This window comes from Marmota marmota, unplaced genomic scaffold, assembly GCF_001458135.2.
Source record: "Marmota marmota marmota unplaced genomic scaffold, marMar, whole genome shotgun sequence".
NCBI classification, from domain to species: domain Eukaryota; kingdom Metazoa; phylum Chordata; class Mammalia; order Rodentia; family Sciuridae; genus Marmota; species Marmota marmota.
This window is the reverse complement of record NW_026000020.1, coordinates 7005296-7024107: the sequence shown is the minus strand read 5'-3', so window position 1 is coordinate 7024107 and position 18812 is coordinate 7005296. Positions and strand designations below refer to the sequence as shown.

At 56.6% G+C, this 18812-nt stretch overlaps 1 protein-coding gene, 1 long non-coding RNA gene and 1 other non-coding gene across 11 annotated transcripts in view; 2 read left to right on the top strand and 1 right to left on the bottom strand.

The window, feature by feature from the left end:
• Gpat2 (glycerol-3-phosphate acyltransferase 2, mitochondrial) overlaps positions 1–15953 on the bottom strand; it is a 32283-nt gene extending 16330 nt beyond the window's left edge. For 2 of the 9 annotated variants that reach the window (XM_048810350.1, XM_048810352.1), the window contains exons 1-2: positions 14371–15948; positions 13760–13867 (exon numbers count right to left, since the gene is read on the bottom strand). The gene's annotated coding sequence lies outside the window, so the exon portion shown is untranslated. Of the gene's footprint in view, positions 1–13759; positions 13868–14370 lie in introns of all 9 variants that reach the window. The other 7 variants (XM_048810354.1, XM_048810351.1, XM_048810353.1 and 4 more) reach the window with 7 other exon arrangements.
• LOC125618825 overlaps positions 10680–18812 on the top strand; it is a 10790-nt gene continuing 2657 nt past the window's right edge. Inside the window, exons 1-2 of the long non-coding RNA XR_007350212.1 lie at positions 10680–14411; positions 17538–17677. This is a non-coding gene — a long non-coding RNA (uncharacterized LOC125618825). The remainder of the gene's footprint in view (positions 14412–17537; positions 17678–18812) is intronic.
• On the top strand, positions 18640–18770 carry LOC125618873. Its single transcript, XR_007350254.1, has one exon. It is a non-coding gene; the product is annotated as a small nucleolar RNA SNORA42/SNORA80 family (small nucleolar RNA).

Below are 18812 nucleotides of genomic sequence, written 5' to 3'. Positions count from 1 at the left end.
AAAAAAAAATATATATATATATATATATATATATATATATATGAAGAGGCAGAGATAGGAGGATCACAAGTTCAAAATCCAGTGTGGACAATTTAGCAAGACCCTGTCTCAAAATAAAAATGGTAGAACCAGTGGGTTCAGTCCCCAGGACCACACACAGAGACGCATGAAACAAATATAACACACAAAACAATGTCTGTCTTGCAAGAACCCGTCAGAAGGAGAGGGGCTCAGCCCTGTAGGCAGAGAAACAGAGCATGCTCCCAAGGTGAGTTTTGGGGGCAGCAGGGACCCACGGAAGGAGAGGCTGAGTGGGCCTGATGAGAGGTGTGCCTTTGTGTTACTAAGGACTCCCAGACTCTGCTCAGGGCGCATGTGCGTGAATGCCTGCTGGGGATGGAACTGTGGCCTCCTGCATGCCCGGCAAGCGCTGCACCACTGAGCTACACACTCAGCACCCCCCCCCCATACACCTTTTTTTAATACTGGGAATTGAACGTCAGGGCACTTGACCACATCCCCATTCCTTTTTGTTTTTCATTTTGAGACAGGGTCTTGCTAAATTGCTGAGGCTGGCTTGAACTTGCAATCCTCCTGCCTCAGCCTCCCCAGCTGCTAGGATTACAGGCATGCACCATGGTGCCCACCCACCCCCCAATTTTTTTTTAAACAATACTGATTTACTGACTTAAGTGACTGAAAAGTTCAGGGGTAGGTTTCAGGCTGATGCATTCAGGTGCTCAGATGATGTCACCAAGAAGGTCCTTGATAACTTCCCAAATCGGTTTTATTCTATGTGGATTTTGCTCTTGGGTTGATTGCTTTGGGTAGCAAATGCCACTGTGGCACTGAACTAACCAGACTTGGGCTGTCCTACCTCTGGGCTTCTTGGCATAGGTAATGCATCTTATCATTTAAGCCCTTTTGTGTTCAGCTTTCTTGCATCTGAAAGGATTCTAACCAATCCACCCATTTCTGCTCTGCCCACTTTCTGGCCCCAGGGCCAGGTACAGACCAGCACTGAGCAGCAATCCCACTCTGGGAAAAGGGTCACTACATGGTCTTTGCCCGGGGGATGTCCTGACAGGTTCTGCAATTTCCAGGCTGTACTTGGGAGCCAGTGGCAGGGGGCACAGTGACACTCAGGCCCCTGAGCCTTTCCTCAAAGAATTGCTTCTTTCTAGATCTTTCTCCTGACAGAGTCCCTTTCCCAGAGAGCAGGGCTCAGGGTGGTGGGGGTTTTGGTGGTTGTGGTTTTTCTCCGGGTGGAGAGAATAAAGCAGAGTGTTTTAAGCACAGATGACTGTGGGTGGGCCCTGGGGTCCTGCGCCATTGCAAAAGAGCCCTTATGGGAAGCAAATCTATATAATCAGTTGCCAGCGAAGCCCTGAGCGGGCCTGTATTCATTCCGCACCCCGCACAGCAGCAGGGGAAATGGTCATACTCCCTCAACAAAAACTCATTCTGGCCCAGCCCCAGGGCCTGCAGATCCACCAGCTCTTAACCACCACACTCTCTGCCTGTCCGGTCCACAGGTAGCTAGTGGGTGGCTGCTGCATTGTCTCTGGGAGCGCTGGGGGCGATGGCGGGCTGGCACTGCTGTGGGCAGGGGAAGGGCCTTCCTTTGTGCAGCCCCCAGAGCCCCTCCCTAAGCCACCCCTCCCCACCTCGGGGTTTTGAATTCAGCCCACAGACTTTTCATGGCTGTAGCAGGCAGCGTGGTTGTGTAATAAGCAGCCAGCCATACAAAGCTGAGCTCCAACTGGGTGGGCAAAGACCATGTAGTGCCCCTTTTCCCAGAGTGGGACTGCTGTTCCGCGCTGGTCTGTACCTGGCCCTGGAGCCAGAAAGTGGGCAGAGCAGAAATGGGTGGATTGGTTAGAATCCTTTCAGCTGCAAGAAAGCTGAACACAAAGGGGCTTAAATGATAAGATGCATTTCCTATGCCAAGAAGCCCAGAGGTAGGACAGCCCAAGTCTGGTTAGTTCAGTGCCACAGTGACATCGACAGAGATCCAGGTTTCTTCTACCTTTGCATGCTGCCCACCTCAGCGGGCCACCTTTGTTCTCAAGCCAGTTTCCCCTCGTGATCACAATATAGCTGCCATGGTTCCAGGCATCCCATCTAGAAACGATAGCACACAGCACAGGAGACTACCTCTTCTCAGATACTTCTTTTAAGAGTGAGAGAATTTTTCCTAGAACCACCACCCAGCTAACAGCTTTTCTGCCGTGTTTCTGTGGGGCCAGAACTGCATCTTAGCCAGCCTCCGGCAGGGGGAACAGGCAAACCATGCCTGACCTGAAGAATGCGGACCACTCCAATAGCACAAGATCCTAACACTGTAGCAGATGGCCCAGGTGTGTCTGCTGCACAGGACACAGAGGCTCTTCCCACGCAGAGGTCAGTAGAAGGGGAATGGAATTCTGGTCCTGCTTTCTCCACCAGTTGTTGATCCGGGACAAGACATGGTCCCCTGCCAGTTGCCTGCCCGTTGTCACCTTGTCAACACAACCCGGACTTGACATGGAGGCAGTCACCAGCCAGGGGAGGGATCATGACAATGGTGTGGCAGCCCTCTGCCCGTTGATGGCTGGTGAGTAGAGAGCCAGTCGTGGGCGCCATGTCTCTCCACAAACCCTGGGACTCAGCCCGGCACTGCTTCCTCCTGCTTTCATAACTCCGGGTAGCTCAGTTCATGCCTCCAGCCTCAGTGTCCCCATTGTCTGGCACATGGGGAAGAAAGAGGACTGCTTCCACAAGGGCCCCTGAGGCTGGCCACTTCTCGGTCACCATAACAAATGACTGAGATCAAAATACTCATGGCTAGGATGAGAAAGAGGAAAAGGAAGAGCCTGAGGTCCCAGAAGCCTCCTCGAGGGCACACACCCCAGTGACCCAGAGACCCCCCCCCCCCCCCCCCCNCCCCCCCCCCCCGCAGCCACCTCTTAAAGGTGTCACCACCTCCCAGTAGGGCCAAGCTGGGGACCAGGCTTTACCTCATGGACCTCTGGAGGGCATTAAAGGTCCTCCAAGTGGTACAGGGACCTCAGGCTGACATGGGATTGGGACTGTGGCCCCTACAGGCCTGCTATGATTTCAGGTGATAGGAAGTCACTTGACTTAGGTCCAATAGGCAAGAGCAGAGGCAGACCACAGGAAGGACTGGTCCCCAGGCTGGGGAGCCCTCGGTCAGGATGGACTGCTCTCCCTGCCCCCTGCTCCTGGCCTCTGGGGTCTCCCCATTCCCGCCAGCACCTCCTTTCCGTTTACATGGGGGAGGGGTGCTTTCTCAGCCCCTGCTGTGGGGTCCCATGGATAACAGCCTCCTGGCCTCTCTGAAATTGTTCCAGATCCCTAGGAGGCAGTCCCTCCTGCTGTCTATCTCCTGGCCAATCAGTTCTGCTGTAGAGCTCTGGCAGAATTAGCCAAGGTAGACACCTAAATAGCTGCTCCAGGGGAGGGAAAGAGCCAGGACAAGGGTTCTCTCTGGGATCCAGGAGAGGGATGGGTGTTCCTTTGAGGACCTTGTGCTTCGGGGACCGGGGGAAGGACAGACTTTAGGTGTTCTTCTAATGTCCCAATCAGGTACTACTATAATCTCACTCTGAGTCACTGCAAATCTTTATTTCGTAAGTAGCAAAAATTCTAATTCAAATGACTCAGGCACAGTTTGATCCAGAGGTCCAAGATGGCATTATGTCTTTGCAATATTTTCTCTGAACATTCACTTTCACTTCTATTTCTATTTCTCTGCAAGACAGTTTCATTTTCGACTAGCTTTTCCTCTATAGAGGGAAAAAAAAAAAAAAACAGCTGTCTCCAGAGTTTTCATCTGGTCTCAACCCCAACCTATAGGAACGCTTTATACCCCAGGGTTTCAGAGAGGCGCTGAGACTTTCTCTGATCGGCCTGGCTGTGGTCGGGTGCATCCAAACGAACCAGCTCCTGTATGCGAGGGCAAGGGGGTGCCTGTGGATCAACTCATGTGGTTCCTTCTCCACACCCCCTCCAGGATGCAGTCACCTTCCTTGGGGTCACAGGGACCTCAAACAGATTGTAGGAGACTATAGAGAATGGGGGGGGGGGATGAAGCAAGTGTCCCCACATCTCATCTCCAAGATCTGGATAGTTTGAACAGGACAAGAAATCAGGTGTACGGGGTGCTGACCCGCAAGAGGCAGAATGATGGTCCCTACAGTGTGCACACTGTGTGTGGCCCCCAACCCGGGATGTCTGGGCCACATGGTGAGAGGGAATAGTGGGTGCTAATCAGCTCACTTTAAAGAGATTATCAGCCAGGCTTGGCGGCACTCCTGTAGTGCCAGCAGCTTGGGAGGCTGAGACGGGAGGATCCCTGGAGTCCAGGAGTTCAAGACCACACTGGAAGAATACGGCACGAGCCCATCTCAAATAAGTAAGTGAACAAACGAAGGGATGGCCCTGGATTATCCAGGTGGTCCTAAGGCAATCTGCAGAGGGCTTTTGGTGTGGAAAACAGGGGTGGAAGGGGAGTGTCAGAGTGTGCCCTGGGAGTTCAACCCACCAGCTGCTGCTGGCTTTGGACTTGCAAGGGAGCCAGAAGGCAAGGATTAGGGGCAGTTCAGAGAAGCTGGGACAATCAACACACTCCTCCAGAGGGAGCAGTCCTGATCGTAACCTAGTGACACCCAGAAGTGTAAGATAATAAATGTGCATCACTTTAAGCCAGTGAGTTGGTGGTGATTTGTTACAGCAGCAATAGGAAACAAACATTGCACGAGGGCGGGAGAGAGCTGTGCATTGACGGCAACGCAGGCTGTGTGTGTAATCTTCAATTATTGATATACACATTTTAAAAGTCCCAATATAGGTAAAATTCAGTCATATAGTTAACCCAGTATGCTCAAAACACTTTCATTTCAACATATAGTCACAATAAAAGCACAAATGACCTATTTGACCTGATTTGCCCCGAGCCTTCTGAATCCAGTGTTTTATGCTCCCAGCCGATCTGTTTCCTGATCCCATTTGAAGTGCCCCAGAATCACATGTGGCCAGGGGTTAGTGCTCTGCAGGGCACAGGCCTCATAGCTACCTCTGATTGCAAGAGTGGCCACAGATGGCCGCGGCCAGAGCATTTGTGACAGAGACAGTGAAAACACCAACCCCTGCTGGTGTGTGCGAATGAGTTCTTTCCTAATCAGCGATCGATGGACCGAAGGCCACTGTGTCTGTACTTCTCAAAGCCCCAAGCTGTGGGCTCCACCATGGGGGGCAAGAGGCGCCCAGCCCAGAGGACTGAAGGCCACCAGCCTCGTGGGGAGGGGATATCCGGTGGAGTTGAGGGCGGAGGAGTCCCCATGGAGCATGCACAGGCCAAGAAGAGAATTTTAAAAGGTGTTCCTGGAATATTCCACCTCTAAGGACTCGGTGAGCTCAGAGAGGAGGCCAGTTACAAAGAGAGGGGGCGTGAGAGGGCTTCGTCTTTGGAAAGGAAACAGAAGGCGGTCAGCGGCCCAGGCTTTGGACACAGAGCACAGAAACTCCAGGAGGAATGAGATCAGCTGAAAGAACTGGGTTTGATCTTGCAGGCTGAACAGGAGCAGCAGGGGACAGGCCAGCAGAGGAGTGGAGGACAGCGGCTGCTTCCAGGGCAGTGTCCCTGAGGCCGCGCTTATAGAGGACAGCCAGGCCAGCTCAGGGAACTGGCTGACGGTTCGTGACTCAGTGGTGGGTGAGGGGCAGCCAGGAGAGCAAGCAGAGCAGGGGCTGTGTGTGCTCCCATGTCCCCACCAACAGGTGGACAGGGTGGAGATTTAATCCAGCTATGGCATTTGGAGGTGGGACCCCTTGGGAGGGAAGATTAAGTGAGGCCACCCGGGTGGGTCCCTGATCTACTGGTCCTGTAGCTTTATAGGAGGAGAGACCTGAGCTAGATGTGCTATTTCCCTGTGTGATGTCCTATGCCACACTGGGACTTTGAAGAGTCCCCACCAATGAGAAGGCCTTCACCCGAAATGCCACCTGATCTTGAACTTCACAGCCTTCAGAACCATAAGTAGGATAAACCTTTATTCTTTATAAATTACCCAGCCTGTGGTATTCAGTTATAGCAACAGAGAAAGGACTAAGACAGGCTGCTATAGAACGTGGTAGGGGAAGTTTGTGCATCACAATATTCTGACTGGAAACCTGGAAGTTTCCAAGTGAGGTCTTCCAGAGCCCAGCAAGACCAGGAGAAACACACAGGCCCCTCCAGGTAAGATGGGGAGCAGCCTCAGCCTCTCCCCACATGCTGACAAAAGAGCACTGGAAAAGCCAGAGAGAGAAGGAGCTGGACAGCCTTCCTGGAAGGGCCAAGTCCAGGCCCCAGCATTCCCCAGGCCTTGCCCCTCCCCCGTAGGCTGAACCCTGAAGCCCTTTGCTCAGCCATATAAGAGTTCCACCCACTCACAGTGGCCAATTGCAGGTGCCTGGCCTTTGACCTTGGCCCAGGACAACAACATTTCTTTTCTTTGGAGGCACGTGGGCTCCAGAAGCTGAGACTACCATTCAGCCACCTTTCACCATCTTACCTAACCTTATAATAACCATTCAAAAAGGGACCATATTTACCCACTTCACAGGAAGGGATGAGGAAACAGAGGTTCAGGGAGAAGGGCCCCTGTGTAGCAAGAGAGGCTTGGCGATGCTGCTGTAACAAACAGCTCTGAAATCTCAATAGTTTGCTTCTCCCACCTGGCCCATGTCTCCCGCCCCTGCAATCTGCTGGTACTGGGGCTTCAGGCCAGTTAACCAGTCTGGGCCAGTGGTCTTCCAAGATGGCAGATGGCAGCCTGGGAACGCAACTGGAAGTCCCATGAGCCCTACCCAGTTAGGAAGTGGGGGCAAGATTTTAGCTCTGGAGCCTAACATCACAGTTCTTGCTCGGACTTCTGCAGTATACAGCTTCTTCTCCCCAAAACAACTGCAAAAACACCTTGCAAGCTGCATGGGTGAGACGCACACCGTGGGTGTCAACACCCTGACCCCTGTTACTTCTCCACCCAGGCCCAGGCAAAGAGGGCTCTTCTAAGCAGGGACAGTCAGGTCACATAGCCCCAACCCTTGGCTTGCATGCTGGGTCCCTGCTGAGTCCCATGACCTCCTCCATTGCCCTCAGGTTCGCTCAGGTGCCTCCCACAGAGATTCCTTCTCATTCCAGCGGAATCTGGATGAATCTGGAGCCGCCTGCAATCCTGGCTGGCAGCTAACAGCCCTGCTAATCTGTTAATTATCTGCTTCTAGCTGAGGAGCCTGTTCACTGAAAACTCAGCCCCTCCTTGAAGGGCTCACCTGCCTCCGGCTGTCTCTGCTGGCTTGGGCGTAGTCCCAGCATGCTCCTGAGCCCTGCACCCTCGGTCTCAGGGTCACTGTGGACAGAGGCGTTCAAGGCCACCTCCTGCAGAGCTCACCTCCTGCAGGTGTGAGGATGGGGCATCACCCCCACCCACAGCTGAGACACCTCTGCCCACTCTGCTGTGGGAGGCAGGAGCAATTGCCTCAGAAATTATTGGGGAGGTGGCAGCCGTGGGAGGAGGACACAGGGAGCAGATTTCTAAAGGCCTGCTGGGAGGCTGGTCCGAGGCCCACTGCCTGGAGGGGCTGCTGGGAGTCTAGGAAGGGCCCCCCTCCAAAGGTTCGGCCTCAAGCCCTCGAGGTTCAACCCTCCTGGAGGACTTCCTGATCGTAGCATTCTGAGGCTGGAGACACCAGGGCTCCAGGGGACCCCTGCCCTCCCTTGTCCCTCCTCTCCTGGTGTGTCCTCTGGCTGGCCAGGCACAGATACAGAATGGCAGTGTCAAAAACGCTGATGAGTGAACAAAGCAAACTTGAGGAAAAGGGTATACACCGTGATCCCATTTTTCTAATAAAACTCATGCGTGGTGTGTGTGTGTGTAGTGTACATTAGTGTGTATGTTGATGGGGATCAACCCAGGGCCTTGAGCCCCCAGCCCACTGTCTTAGTCCGTTTTTGCTGCTGTAACAAAATGTCCTGGAGTGGGTAATTTACAAACAACAGAATGTATAGCTCACAGAGCTGGAGGCTGGGAGGTGGGAGAGCTGCTGGTGAGGATTTGCCCCCTGCTCTGTAGCGCCCCCTAGCGGCATCCTCCTGTGGCACAGAGACAAACATGCTCTCTCAGGCTTCTTTTAGGAGGGCACTTAATGCCATCCAAGAGGACGGTGCCCTTCAAAGTTCTCCCCTCTTAACACCACCAGCTAGAGGGTTACATGGCAGCCCACCCTACAGGAATACCACCTTGTAAATGAAATGTCCTCAGGAGAGGAGGCAGCAACCGCAGGCGGGGGTGGGGTTCTGCTGCTAGCCATTGTTAGCTGGCTGCTTCTCCACAGAGGAAGAAAATCCCAGCAAAGAACCGGGAGCCAACAGGTTCCTATGAACCCCAGAGTAGTCAAGCCCACCCCTAGGGCTTGGAGTCCGGGAGAGCGACCGTCTCCCTAGGCCAACCTGCATGAAAGACACACTTTTTTTTTTTTTTTTGGTACCAAGGATTGAACTCAGGGGTGCTTAACCACTGAGCCACATCCCCAGCCCTTTCTATGTTTTATTTAGAGACAGGGTCTCACTAAGTTGCTAGGGCCTCACTCAATTGCTGAGGTTGGCTTTGAACTTGTGATTCTCCTGCCTCCGCCTCCCAAGCCACTGGAAATACAGGTGTGCGCCTCTGCATCTGGCTGAAAGAAACACTTTTGAGGGAAAAGCCTGGGAGAGAAAAAGGCAGAAGGTGAGGACTTTGGCCAATTCCACTTGGAAATCCAGAATTCTCTATCTAGAATCCAGAATCCGGAAACTGCAGCTACCATTGGTTTTGGTGGTCCCTCCCTGGCTTGGCCTTCAGGGACATGACCTCCACGCAGTCATTTTGGAGATGTGGACTTTGGGAATCCAAAGGCCTGGGTTCAAGACCTGACTCTGTCACTAACCATCTGGCTCTGTGACCTGGGAAGTCCAGCTGACCCCTCAGAGCCTCCGTGCCTCATCTGCAAGCTGGGGTGACTGCAATGTCTCCTACCTGGTAGCCCCTCTGGATTCTCACTAGGACTGGCTGGTGTGGGGAGTGTCACCATTCTCTGAACAAGACGACACCTGGGCAAGCATCAAGACGATCCCAGCGCTGTAGCAGCCTTCCCAGGGCCCTCAGGGTACCCGCCTTGCCCTGCCTGGCTCCTGCGCCTGGGAATGGCCCACCCTCTCTCCTGCTTCCCAGACACGCAGCACCACTCTGTCAGCTTTGGAGAACATCTTGGAGATTTTAGACAGAATAATTTCCCTCTCTCTCTTGCACCTGTCTGTCCCAGAAAATTACACAAACCACGGGCTCCCCCCACATGCACCCAGGCAGCCCGCCCACGCGCACCCACACCTTCTCCCTGCAGCACCCTCACGTGCCCACAGCCGATGTGTCCCTCATCAGCCAGCAAAACAGTAGATGGAGGCATGGGAAGAAGCAGGGCAGCTGACGTCCCCAACCTGAGCGATGCCACCACCAGGCCACGGGCCCCAGCTGAACCGTCTCACTGCGGGGCTCCAGCTGGGGCTAGCTCAGGAGCTGGGCCTGGGTGGTTGGCCACCCTCGGCCAGCCCTGCTGAGGCCTGGACCTAAGTCTCTGCATAAGGTGGCAGGTGGCAGTGACCCTGTGTTCCGGCTGAGGACTGAGGGTCACGTGCCTGTTGGAGGCAGAAACTAGATGACAGCTCCCAGATTCTGTTCTGCCTTCTGGACTTCTGGCCACTAGTGACCTAGAAGGCGAGAGAGCCAGGGGACAGGGACAGAGAGCTCCTGCTGCAGAGACCCGCCTGGGGACCACAGGCTCCTCCTCCATAGCACCAGTGCCCCTGCAGCCCCTGCCCGCCACTGCCGGCCACTGCTGGCCACTGCTGGGGCGGGACTCAGCCTGCTCCCCTTTCCCAGGGCTCAGCCCCACATAGCACACAACTCCAAGGTGGGCTATAGCCTTGCAGGGCCCAGAAAATGCAGGCGAACTCTGAGCACTCCAACCCCGAGAGTGTGAATCAATGTCCCAGGATGCAAGGCTTACCTGGGACGGGGGCGCCCTGGCCTCCAGCAAAAGCCAGGCTCATTGGCATACGCCTGTAATTCCAGTGGCCAGGGAGGCTGAGGCAGGAGGATCTCAGGTTCAAAGCCAGCCTCAGCAACTTAGCAAAGCCTAAACAACTTAGCAAAACCCTGTCTCAAAATAAAATTTAAATAGGGTCGGGGGTGTGGCTCAGTGGTTAAGCACCCCTGGGTTCAATTCCTGGTACCAAGAAAGAAAAAAAGAGCCAAGTTCTGCAAGAGGCCCCAAGGGACCCACATGGACCCCTCCTCCCACCACCACATAGGGAGCTGATGATGGGGAAGCAGGGAAATGAGGACTGAGGGGCAGTGGCCGAGGACAGGCAGGGCTCCGACCTGTCGTCTAGGATGATGGACTTTTCGTTCAGCATTTGCTTTCCAGGGCTGCTCCTGGGGGTCCTGGGATAGGCTGGGGTCCGGTGCCCCCCCCCCCAACATACCCACCAACCCACCCACTGGACCCTGCTTCCCTCTCGGAGGACCACAGAGCCCTCCTGGAGGAGGCAAGGCTGTGGGAGGGAAGAGCCCTCGTTGTCAGAAGAGCGCGCCAGCCCCTTCTGCACGGTTCCCACAGCGCCCTCGTCCTGGCTCTCCCACTGTCCCCTCCCTTGCGTCTGCCCTGCAGCCCCGCAGGAGCCAGAGAGAGCATTCTAGGAAGCAGGGGGCTGGCCTCAGGCGCCAAAGAGAAGGGACGTCTGTCGGCAGTCACCCAGAGATGGGGCTTGGGGGACCCGGGGCCAGCCTGGGGGCTGAGCTCGTCCTATCCTGTCCAGGGCCATAAATATGCTGTGCTCTTTGACCCAGTCATCCCACTGTTTGGAATTCCTCCCAGAGACATAACTGCAAAGGGAAAAATAGCTATACGTGCACAGCTGTTTATAGCAACGTTATTTATAAGAGTAAAAGAGCGGAGCCGGCCAAAGCGCACTGCACGCTGAAGGAAGGAGTGTCGACAGGCAGAATATTTATTATACAGCCCAGAAAAATGGTCAACTTGGAAGATCCTTTGTACATGGACGTGAAGGCAAGGGAGAACCCAAACCTGAACCTTCTTGCAGGGGCAGAAGGTGACGACTGGGGGCCCCTCCCGGCCACGCAGCGGCCACAGTGCTGGAGAAGAGTAGGGTGAAAGGGACCAAGACCTGCCCTTGGGGAGGACAGGAGGGAACATCCCAGACACCAGCCTCAGGGTAAACCATGAACAATAGACAAAACAACAGGTAAGAACTTCCCAGAGGAGGGGATAGGATGATGAGTTTCTGGGCTGCCTCTGTCTCTTACTGCCCATGGAGCTTGGGCTCTGGTCACCGGGAAGAGGTCCAGCAGAGGTCCACGGGCTCCTGAGGCAGGAGTGAGGCCCAGGAGTCCGGCCAGAGCTGCTGTAGGGCATCAAGCCTCGGCCACAGGGGGAGAATCTGTCTGGCTGCCCTCAGGAAGCCCATTAGCCCTGGGGGCCTACGGGTCACCTGGGGAGAAGCCGTCACCTGGGGAGTGAGCTGCGGTCTCTGCTAACCTGTGAGGTAGGGGCCAGAGAGTGACTGCTTCTGAGGGCTGGAGGTCTACCCTGCCCAGCAAGGCCAGATCTGCAGGGGGAGACATCCTACGGTGGGCTGGAGGGAGGAGTTGGAGACAGAGGTGGCAGTGTGACTGCTGGCCCACATCCTGCCCACTCCATGAGGTCCGTAATACAAGAGGCAGCCACTGGGAAGCAGTGCCCTCCCCAGCTCGGTCCTGGTAGGAGGCTCTCTGGAGGCCCACCCATGGTCCCAGAGCTGAAAGGGAGCATCCTGGGGAGGGGGACACAGAGGGAGCATCCTGGGGTTGGGGGCACGGAGGCGGAGCACGCAGGAGGCCCCGTGTGCAAATCCTGTGGCCAGTGCAGGGAGCAGGCAGCTAAGAGACTCCCAGCTCCCGGCCGTGGGAGGCACCAGGCAAACACAGGAGCCGGGGAGCTAAACAGCCATTAGCAGTGATGGAGAAGCCGATTATCTGCAGGGCTGTCAGGAGCATCTCCCGCCCCCTCGCCCCACAGCTGGGGGGGCCCAGCTCACAGGCCTTCCCAGAGTCACTGCCTGCCCAGGGACGCCCCAACCGGGAAAGGAAGCAACAGGCTGGACATCTGGGCTACTCTGTCTGGCTTTAGCCTTGGGGACCTGGCTCTCCACCTAGGGACAGGGACCTGGCGGCCTGGACCTGGCTCTCCACCTAGGGACAGGGACCTGGAGGCCTAGAGGCGAGGCCACCTCTGCATCTGCCCCCCCCCCAGCTGGGGGTGAAAGTACAACCAGCGTGCAGGGACATTGGAGGGGTCCCGTGAGACAGTTTGTCTGAAAGCACTTGGCAAGTGATAAGGGAGGACGGAACACTGCAGTGACGATCCTTCTGTCACAAATGCAGCCCTTGGGGACTTGGCTATCTTTTCCTTCTCCCAGGGAGGGCGGAGGGGTGGCTCAGGGAGGCTCTGCCACCTGACCCCGTGTACACAGCTGCCCACAGAAGTGGTTCCCGCTGCAGGAGCCAGAAGGAAGGTCAGAGGGCCCCAGCTCTGCCGTGACGGGGGTCTCCAGGCCCCGGGGACAGCCCTGCAGACCAGCTCTGCGGCTCTGAGGGATCACGCCCAGGCCGCTGGGGACCTGGTCTTGTCCCTGGCTGGGGCTGCTGTCCAAGCAGTCTGAGAAATGAAGGTCTCCAGCCAAAGTCAGCCTCTTCACCTCTGGGGGGCTGCACCCCTGCGAGGGAAATGGGGGCCATAGCCAGCTAACAGGGGTGTGCCTACGGAGGGGGAAGGCACCTGGCAGGCCACCCCTCCTGTTCTGTCGGAGGCCCTCGGAACCTGGCACCTCCCATGATGCTCTGAACTTGACACCCACAGAGGTCACTGGGGAGGTGGGACAAAAATCACACCCCGTGGGGACCGGGAAGGCGACTCACAGGACAGTGGGGGAGAGGAAGCTTCTCTGGAGCCTCAGGGACAGTTGGGGAGTACACAGGGAAAGGAGCTCATCCCTTGAAGCCACCATGGTCTGCACCAGGCATGGTGCCTGAGGGGTGGCCTGCCACGGGCCTAGCTCTGGCTGCTGGGCTTCTCCTCTGCTACCGGGGTGGTGGATAGGCTCCGTCCCCCCCTGCCACTGCCAGGCTGTGGGAAACAGGGGGACGAGGACTGAGCAGCAGGATGCTGAGCCCTGGAATCTCACTTCCAGCTCTGCAAAGAGGACAGAGAGGACGGGTGGTCCCTCCTGCAGTGCGAGTGGCCCAGCTCCCTGCAGGCTCCCGCTGGGGACTCGCTGAGGGGACCCAGGGCTGCCGCGGGCCACCCAACCTGCCACCCAGCGTGCAAAGCCCTGGCGGAGCAGGGGGGGAGACAGCACAGCTCGAGCAGGGGACCTCTTGCCCAAAGTGGGGTGGCATGGCTGTGCCCTGTCCTCTGGGCCCACGGCAACCTGCCCACCCCTGCAGCCTCCGCCCAGCCCTCTTTCCCTGACATCCATCCCGTCCATCACCAAGTCTCACCAGCTGCTGCTCCCAGCCCTGAGTGGCCCGGCCAGCCCTGGGGGGGTGGGGAACCAGCCACAGGGGGCAGGCAAGGCCGGGCTTCCTCCCCCCCACACCCCTCCCGTCCCTCCTCCACTCACTGGCCCAAGAGAGGCTCTGGAGGCTCCATGGCGTCAGCTCCACAAGCAGAACTGCCCCTGGGCTTGTTCCCCGTGGTCTGGCTGTCACAAAGCTGGGGCCATCTAGTTCTGAATGTCAAGTGAAAGGACAGGTCAATGCTTCACCTGGAGAAGGGCACGCCCGCCAGCCCCACTTCTACCACTGTCCCCACCCAGGCTACAGCCCTGGCCAAGCAGAGGCGGAGGCCCAGGTTCAGGGAAGGGCGCAATTGACCCCGGCCACCTAGTGAGGGAGGGGCAGGGGGTCTTCTCCCCACTCACTACTGAGAGCCTAGAGGCCAGAGAGAAGCCAGGAGCCCCAGCCAGACTGCCTGGGGCCACACAGGAGCCCTGCCTTCGCAGGGTGTGGAGGTGACAGCTTGAGGAGAAGGCAGGCCAGTAGCTTTCTAGGGAGTCATGGCCCTGGCCACAGGGCAGGACAGACAGACTCTGCCCTTTAGTACACCATCTGCACTGCTCTCCAAACCAGCCACGACCCTAGGCCCTCACAGCCGCCTCCTCCAGCCTGGGACGTTCCCAGGAGCAAATTCCCACTCCCGCTCCAGCCAGCATGGTCGGGGAACCAGGCCAACCTCAGCTCTGATCTCAGCTCCAGCCGACTGTGTGACCTTCGGTAAGTCACTTTCCCTCTCTGTGTCAGGCTAGCTCTGGTCTTCAGAATCACCCGGGACTGAAGAAAACGCATGTTCTTGGCACATCCATAGCGGTTCTGGGTCGATGTGTGTACTTAGAAACGCCTGCTGCTCGCCCTTTGGGGACATGGCCATGAAGGATTGTGTGTGGCTGGAAGCACCCTGTGGGGTCCCTGGATGGACCATATCACTGCTCTGGACCTCGGTCTTCTTCCCTATGAAGAACCCTCAGAGAATCCTGTGGGCGTTGACAGGTCCCATGGGGATGACATGGTGACGGTGCCTGGCCACATGGCCAAGAACTCCAAAGGGACAGGGCTCAGGGGTTCAGCTCTGCCATGAGCCACAGCTGGACAAGACGGAGGTCCGCTTTCCCCTGGTCTGTCTGCGGGCAGCCTGGGGCACTGGGTGCCCTGACCCACGAGGGAAGGCCTCTCTGCGGTGGACAGAGCCCCTGCCCCGGGGGAAGGGGATGCTCCAGCAGAAGCCCGGCCTCCCTTCCTGCTGCTCACACTGTCAGCTGTGAGCGGGCCTCTCCGGGCTTCAGTGTCCTGTCTGTGAGGTGGGTGTGATGATACGCCCAGTCCAGAAGAAGCCCATGAGTAGCTGGGCATGGCCGTTCCGAGGGACCCTCCTCTCCCTTCCTCCCTGCTGGTGCAGGCAACCTTCCATGAGAGAAGGTGCCTGGTGTTGGCTGCTCCAGTCCTTCCACAGCGAAGGCATTACCCTGGGCTCAATCCTAGATGAGGTAAGCTGGGAGGAAGAGACTTCCATGCCATGGAAAATACCCCAACGCTGTCTTTGGATATACGAGGGTACGTTGTCCAGTGCTGTGGCAGCCCTCTTGTGACCTTGAGGTGGCAAGCCTAAGGAAGAAATTGTTCTTGATCCTAACAAGCTGCTAAATTAGCCATCCCTGGCAGCCCTCTGGCTCTGTTAATAACATCATAAGACATTGTATGCCTTTGCACACTTTGGCTGGTTACTTACAGTCAAAGCATCCTAACTGACACAAAGGCTCAGCATTATTGGGTACCCACCTGCCTGGCCAGCCTCGTTTTCCACCACTGCCCTGCTGAAGCATCTCTGGGTGACGCTGCTTCCTCTGTTTGAACTGCTTCCTGGGAGGCCACCTTGGCCTCCTCTAATTGGTGAACTCCTGTCCTGGGAACAGGTGCCCACAGATCCTCATGGCCTGGCTGTCCTCCACCCAGACACGGGAGAGGACACCTGAGGTCCCCAGCTGCTGGGGACAGAGCCCGGCTCGGCACCCCGCAGGGAAGCTGGGTGCACTCCAGAGCCTTAGACAGCCACCCAGATCCACATGACAAGACGGGAGGGAGGCAGGGCAGGGAGCCGCACAATGCCACCGCCAGCCACGGAGGAGGGGGTGGCGTAGAGCGGGGAGCGGCAGGATCCCGCCCCCAATCACGAGGATCACCCCTGCACACGTCCCTCAGCCTGGGGACCTGGGGAGGTGAGGGGACAGGCAAGGGAGGGAGGTCTGGCCTCAGCCTGGGCAGAGGCGAGGCCCCTTGCGCTGGGGCTCAAGTTCACCCAGCTCCTGAGAGCCGCGTGAGGAAGGGGCTTGGGGGCGGGGAGCCTGGGGTGGGGGCGGTACTTTGCCCTTGTGGGGCGGGGATCAGGGTTGAGTAGAGGTGGCTGGGCTCTGGGTGCCCCTGGAGCCCCGCTGTCCTGGCTGCCGGCCTCCCTGGGCCCAGCCCTGCTGGAAGCCAGCAAGAGAGCTCTCTGCAGGACTGCGCCCGCTGCCCACCGGGCTTGCCTTCCCCAGGCCAGCAGAGCCCCAGGCAGGGGAGGGCCGGCAGGCCAGGAGCCACAGCCACAGCTGCAGGCTTGTTTTTTATTTTATTTTATTTTTTAGTTGTAGTTGGACACAATACCTTTGTTTCGTTTATTTTTTAAAGATTTTTTTTAATTGCCCAAGAACGTCTCTTTGTTACAAATTAAAAAAAAAAAAAAATTCGAGACAATGCTAATGTATCTCTTACCTCCCCCCTCCCCCAAATAAATTTCTCCCCAAAGGTAACTCCTTCAGGTAGTATTTTTTTTTTAGTATTTTTTATTTTTTTAATAAAGATGATACATAACTCTCCAAATCTCCTACACACACACACACACACACTTAAGCAATATCGAATGTCTAAGATGAAATGTTTCCTTCTCCCAAATCATCGATGATTTCTCGGCTCTTGCCCTGCATCTTTTGAACTTCCTATTCAGGATGTAGATATTGGCTGTTTCTTGGTCCCCGGATGTGTCATCCTAACTCTTGGGGTTCTTATGACTTCCCCAGCATTGACACCCCACCAGCCAGTCCTACCGTGGTGCCCATGGTGGGTTCAGTGTCCCCCAAGAGGGCTGATGCCTGGGGTCTCTTCTATTTGGTTCTCAGCCAGGGGACAGTGCAGACCCTCAGTCTGGGGTGCACAGGGGTGTCTGCCCACCCCAACCACCCCATGTGTTCAGCAGGGCTGGGCAACTCCTGCAGGGACCCTGCAGTAGGCTCCTCCCCTGGAACTGGGGGGTTGGACCTGGTCCTTCCGACCTCCCCAGGAATGCATCCTGGTGGCTGTCCTGTGGACATTCCGACCTGCACACTTGCCTTGCACCTTGTCCCATGGCCCTATTCCCTCCCAGTACCCTGAGTCAGTCCCCAGGCAAAGACTCAGCCCAGGGGACCAGACAGGAGAAAGCCTCCAGGTCCCATCCCCCTGTCCTGCTGCTGCTGCTGGTGGTAGTTCAAAAAACAAAATAAACACCAAAATATAAAAAATAAAAGATAATAAAAAAATTAATATTTCTAGGATGCGAGTCTCCAAAGAGCAAATAGCAAGAAGCTGCTGGTGGAGCCAAGTTTGGCAGAGGCAGAGGTGGTTTTGTTCCTGGGAGGGGCCTCTAGTTCAAGCACATTCCCTGGGGACCCGGCTGGAGCTCCCTGGTGGAGCTGCCCAGCATGGAGGCCCTGGGTCCTGTCCCCAGCACATAAACACAATTCCCGGAATGCGACCCCATGTGCTTTGCTGGTAATTAAAGTGGCTGTTCATTAGTGTTTCCTCTGCCTGTTTCCCTTGTTTGTTTGTTTGCAGCGATCGCTGGGGTTTCTGAGTGACAGGATGTTACCACGGAGGTCGGAGAGCTGCCCAGCCCCGGGAAGCCTAGAGGGTCAACCAGCCAGGAAGCCAGATCCTCCCGGCTCCCAGGGTGATCTGCTGCTCAGATCCTATGGGTCAGTGTGGGGACACCAAAGGCACGATCAGATGTGCCTTCCTCTATTGCTCCTTACCCAGGACACATGTAAAAACAGTATCCCACCCAAAACAGAGGCGAGAGTCACCCTTGAACCGTGCCCAGTCCTGTCACCAGGTGGTTTCATAAAAGCTGTCAAGGCTCCACACGCAGCTGTAGGCTGAGGAACACCAGGGAGGAACTGGGTCAGAGAATGGGGGACACTGAGTGGTCCCCAAGGAGAGGAAAGAGCGTAGGGGTGAGGCCAGTATTCAGGTCTCTGTGTTGGAGTGTGGTCAGGGTCTGTTGTGCAGGTTGGTCACTGCACTCTTTGCTTCTTGTCTCTGTCCCTCTCCTCCTGCTGTGCCAGTGGGAGGTCAGTCACCCCCTCTGGTAAGCAGGACCATCACGTGGGGGTGGGAGAGGGCAGCTTCCCTAAATGCAGGTCCAGCCCTCCTGCAGCCCCTCCACGACACCTCCAGCTCAGCCCCCGCCCCCTCCTACACATACATCCATCTTCTCTGCACCCCCCGACCCCGGGGTGTTCACAACACTCCATACTGGTGGGCGCTACCATGCATGAGAGAGGCCGACAACCCTCCACACTCTTGAGCCTGCGATCCACCGGGAAAGATAATAGCAAAGAAAGAAAGAGGTGTGGGTGCTCAGCTGTCCAGGGCGGCCAGGGCAGCAGGCACCCGGACTTGCACCGTCTTCCAGAGAACTGAGGACCCATGCCCGCCCCTGGCAGAGCTGCCTGCCCAAGGTCCCCGCCGCACCTGAGCCCCTGCTGATTCCCCAATATCCAGGCTCGCTGCCGTGCTGGGGATCAGGATCTGGCTGCGCTTCCCCCCAGGTCACCCCCTTCCTGGGCTGCAGGGATGAATGGAACAGACCCTGTCAGGACTAGAGTCAGTCTCCACCCACAGCCCAGGGGAGCACTGTGTCAAGAAGGATCCTGATGCGTGGGTTTGGATTTAGGGGGGTTCCCCTGGACCACTCATAGGGTCCCATACAGAAGCAAACTGTGGCCCTGAACCTTTGCCTGGCCTCTGTACCTGCAGGCTGCTGGCCCTGAAGTGGGTCATACAGTAGAAGAAACAAGGGGGGGGAGGGGAGGAGGAGGAGGAGGGTTG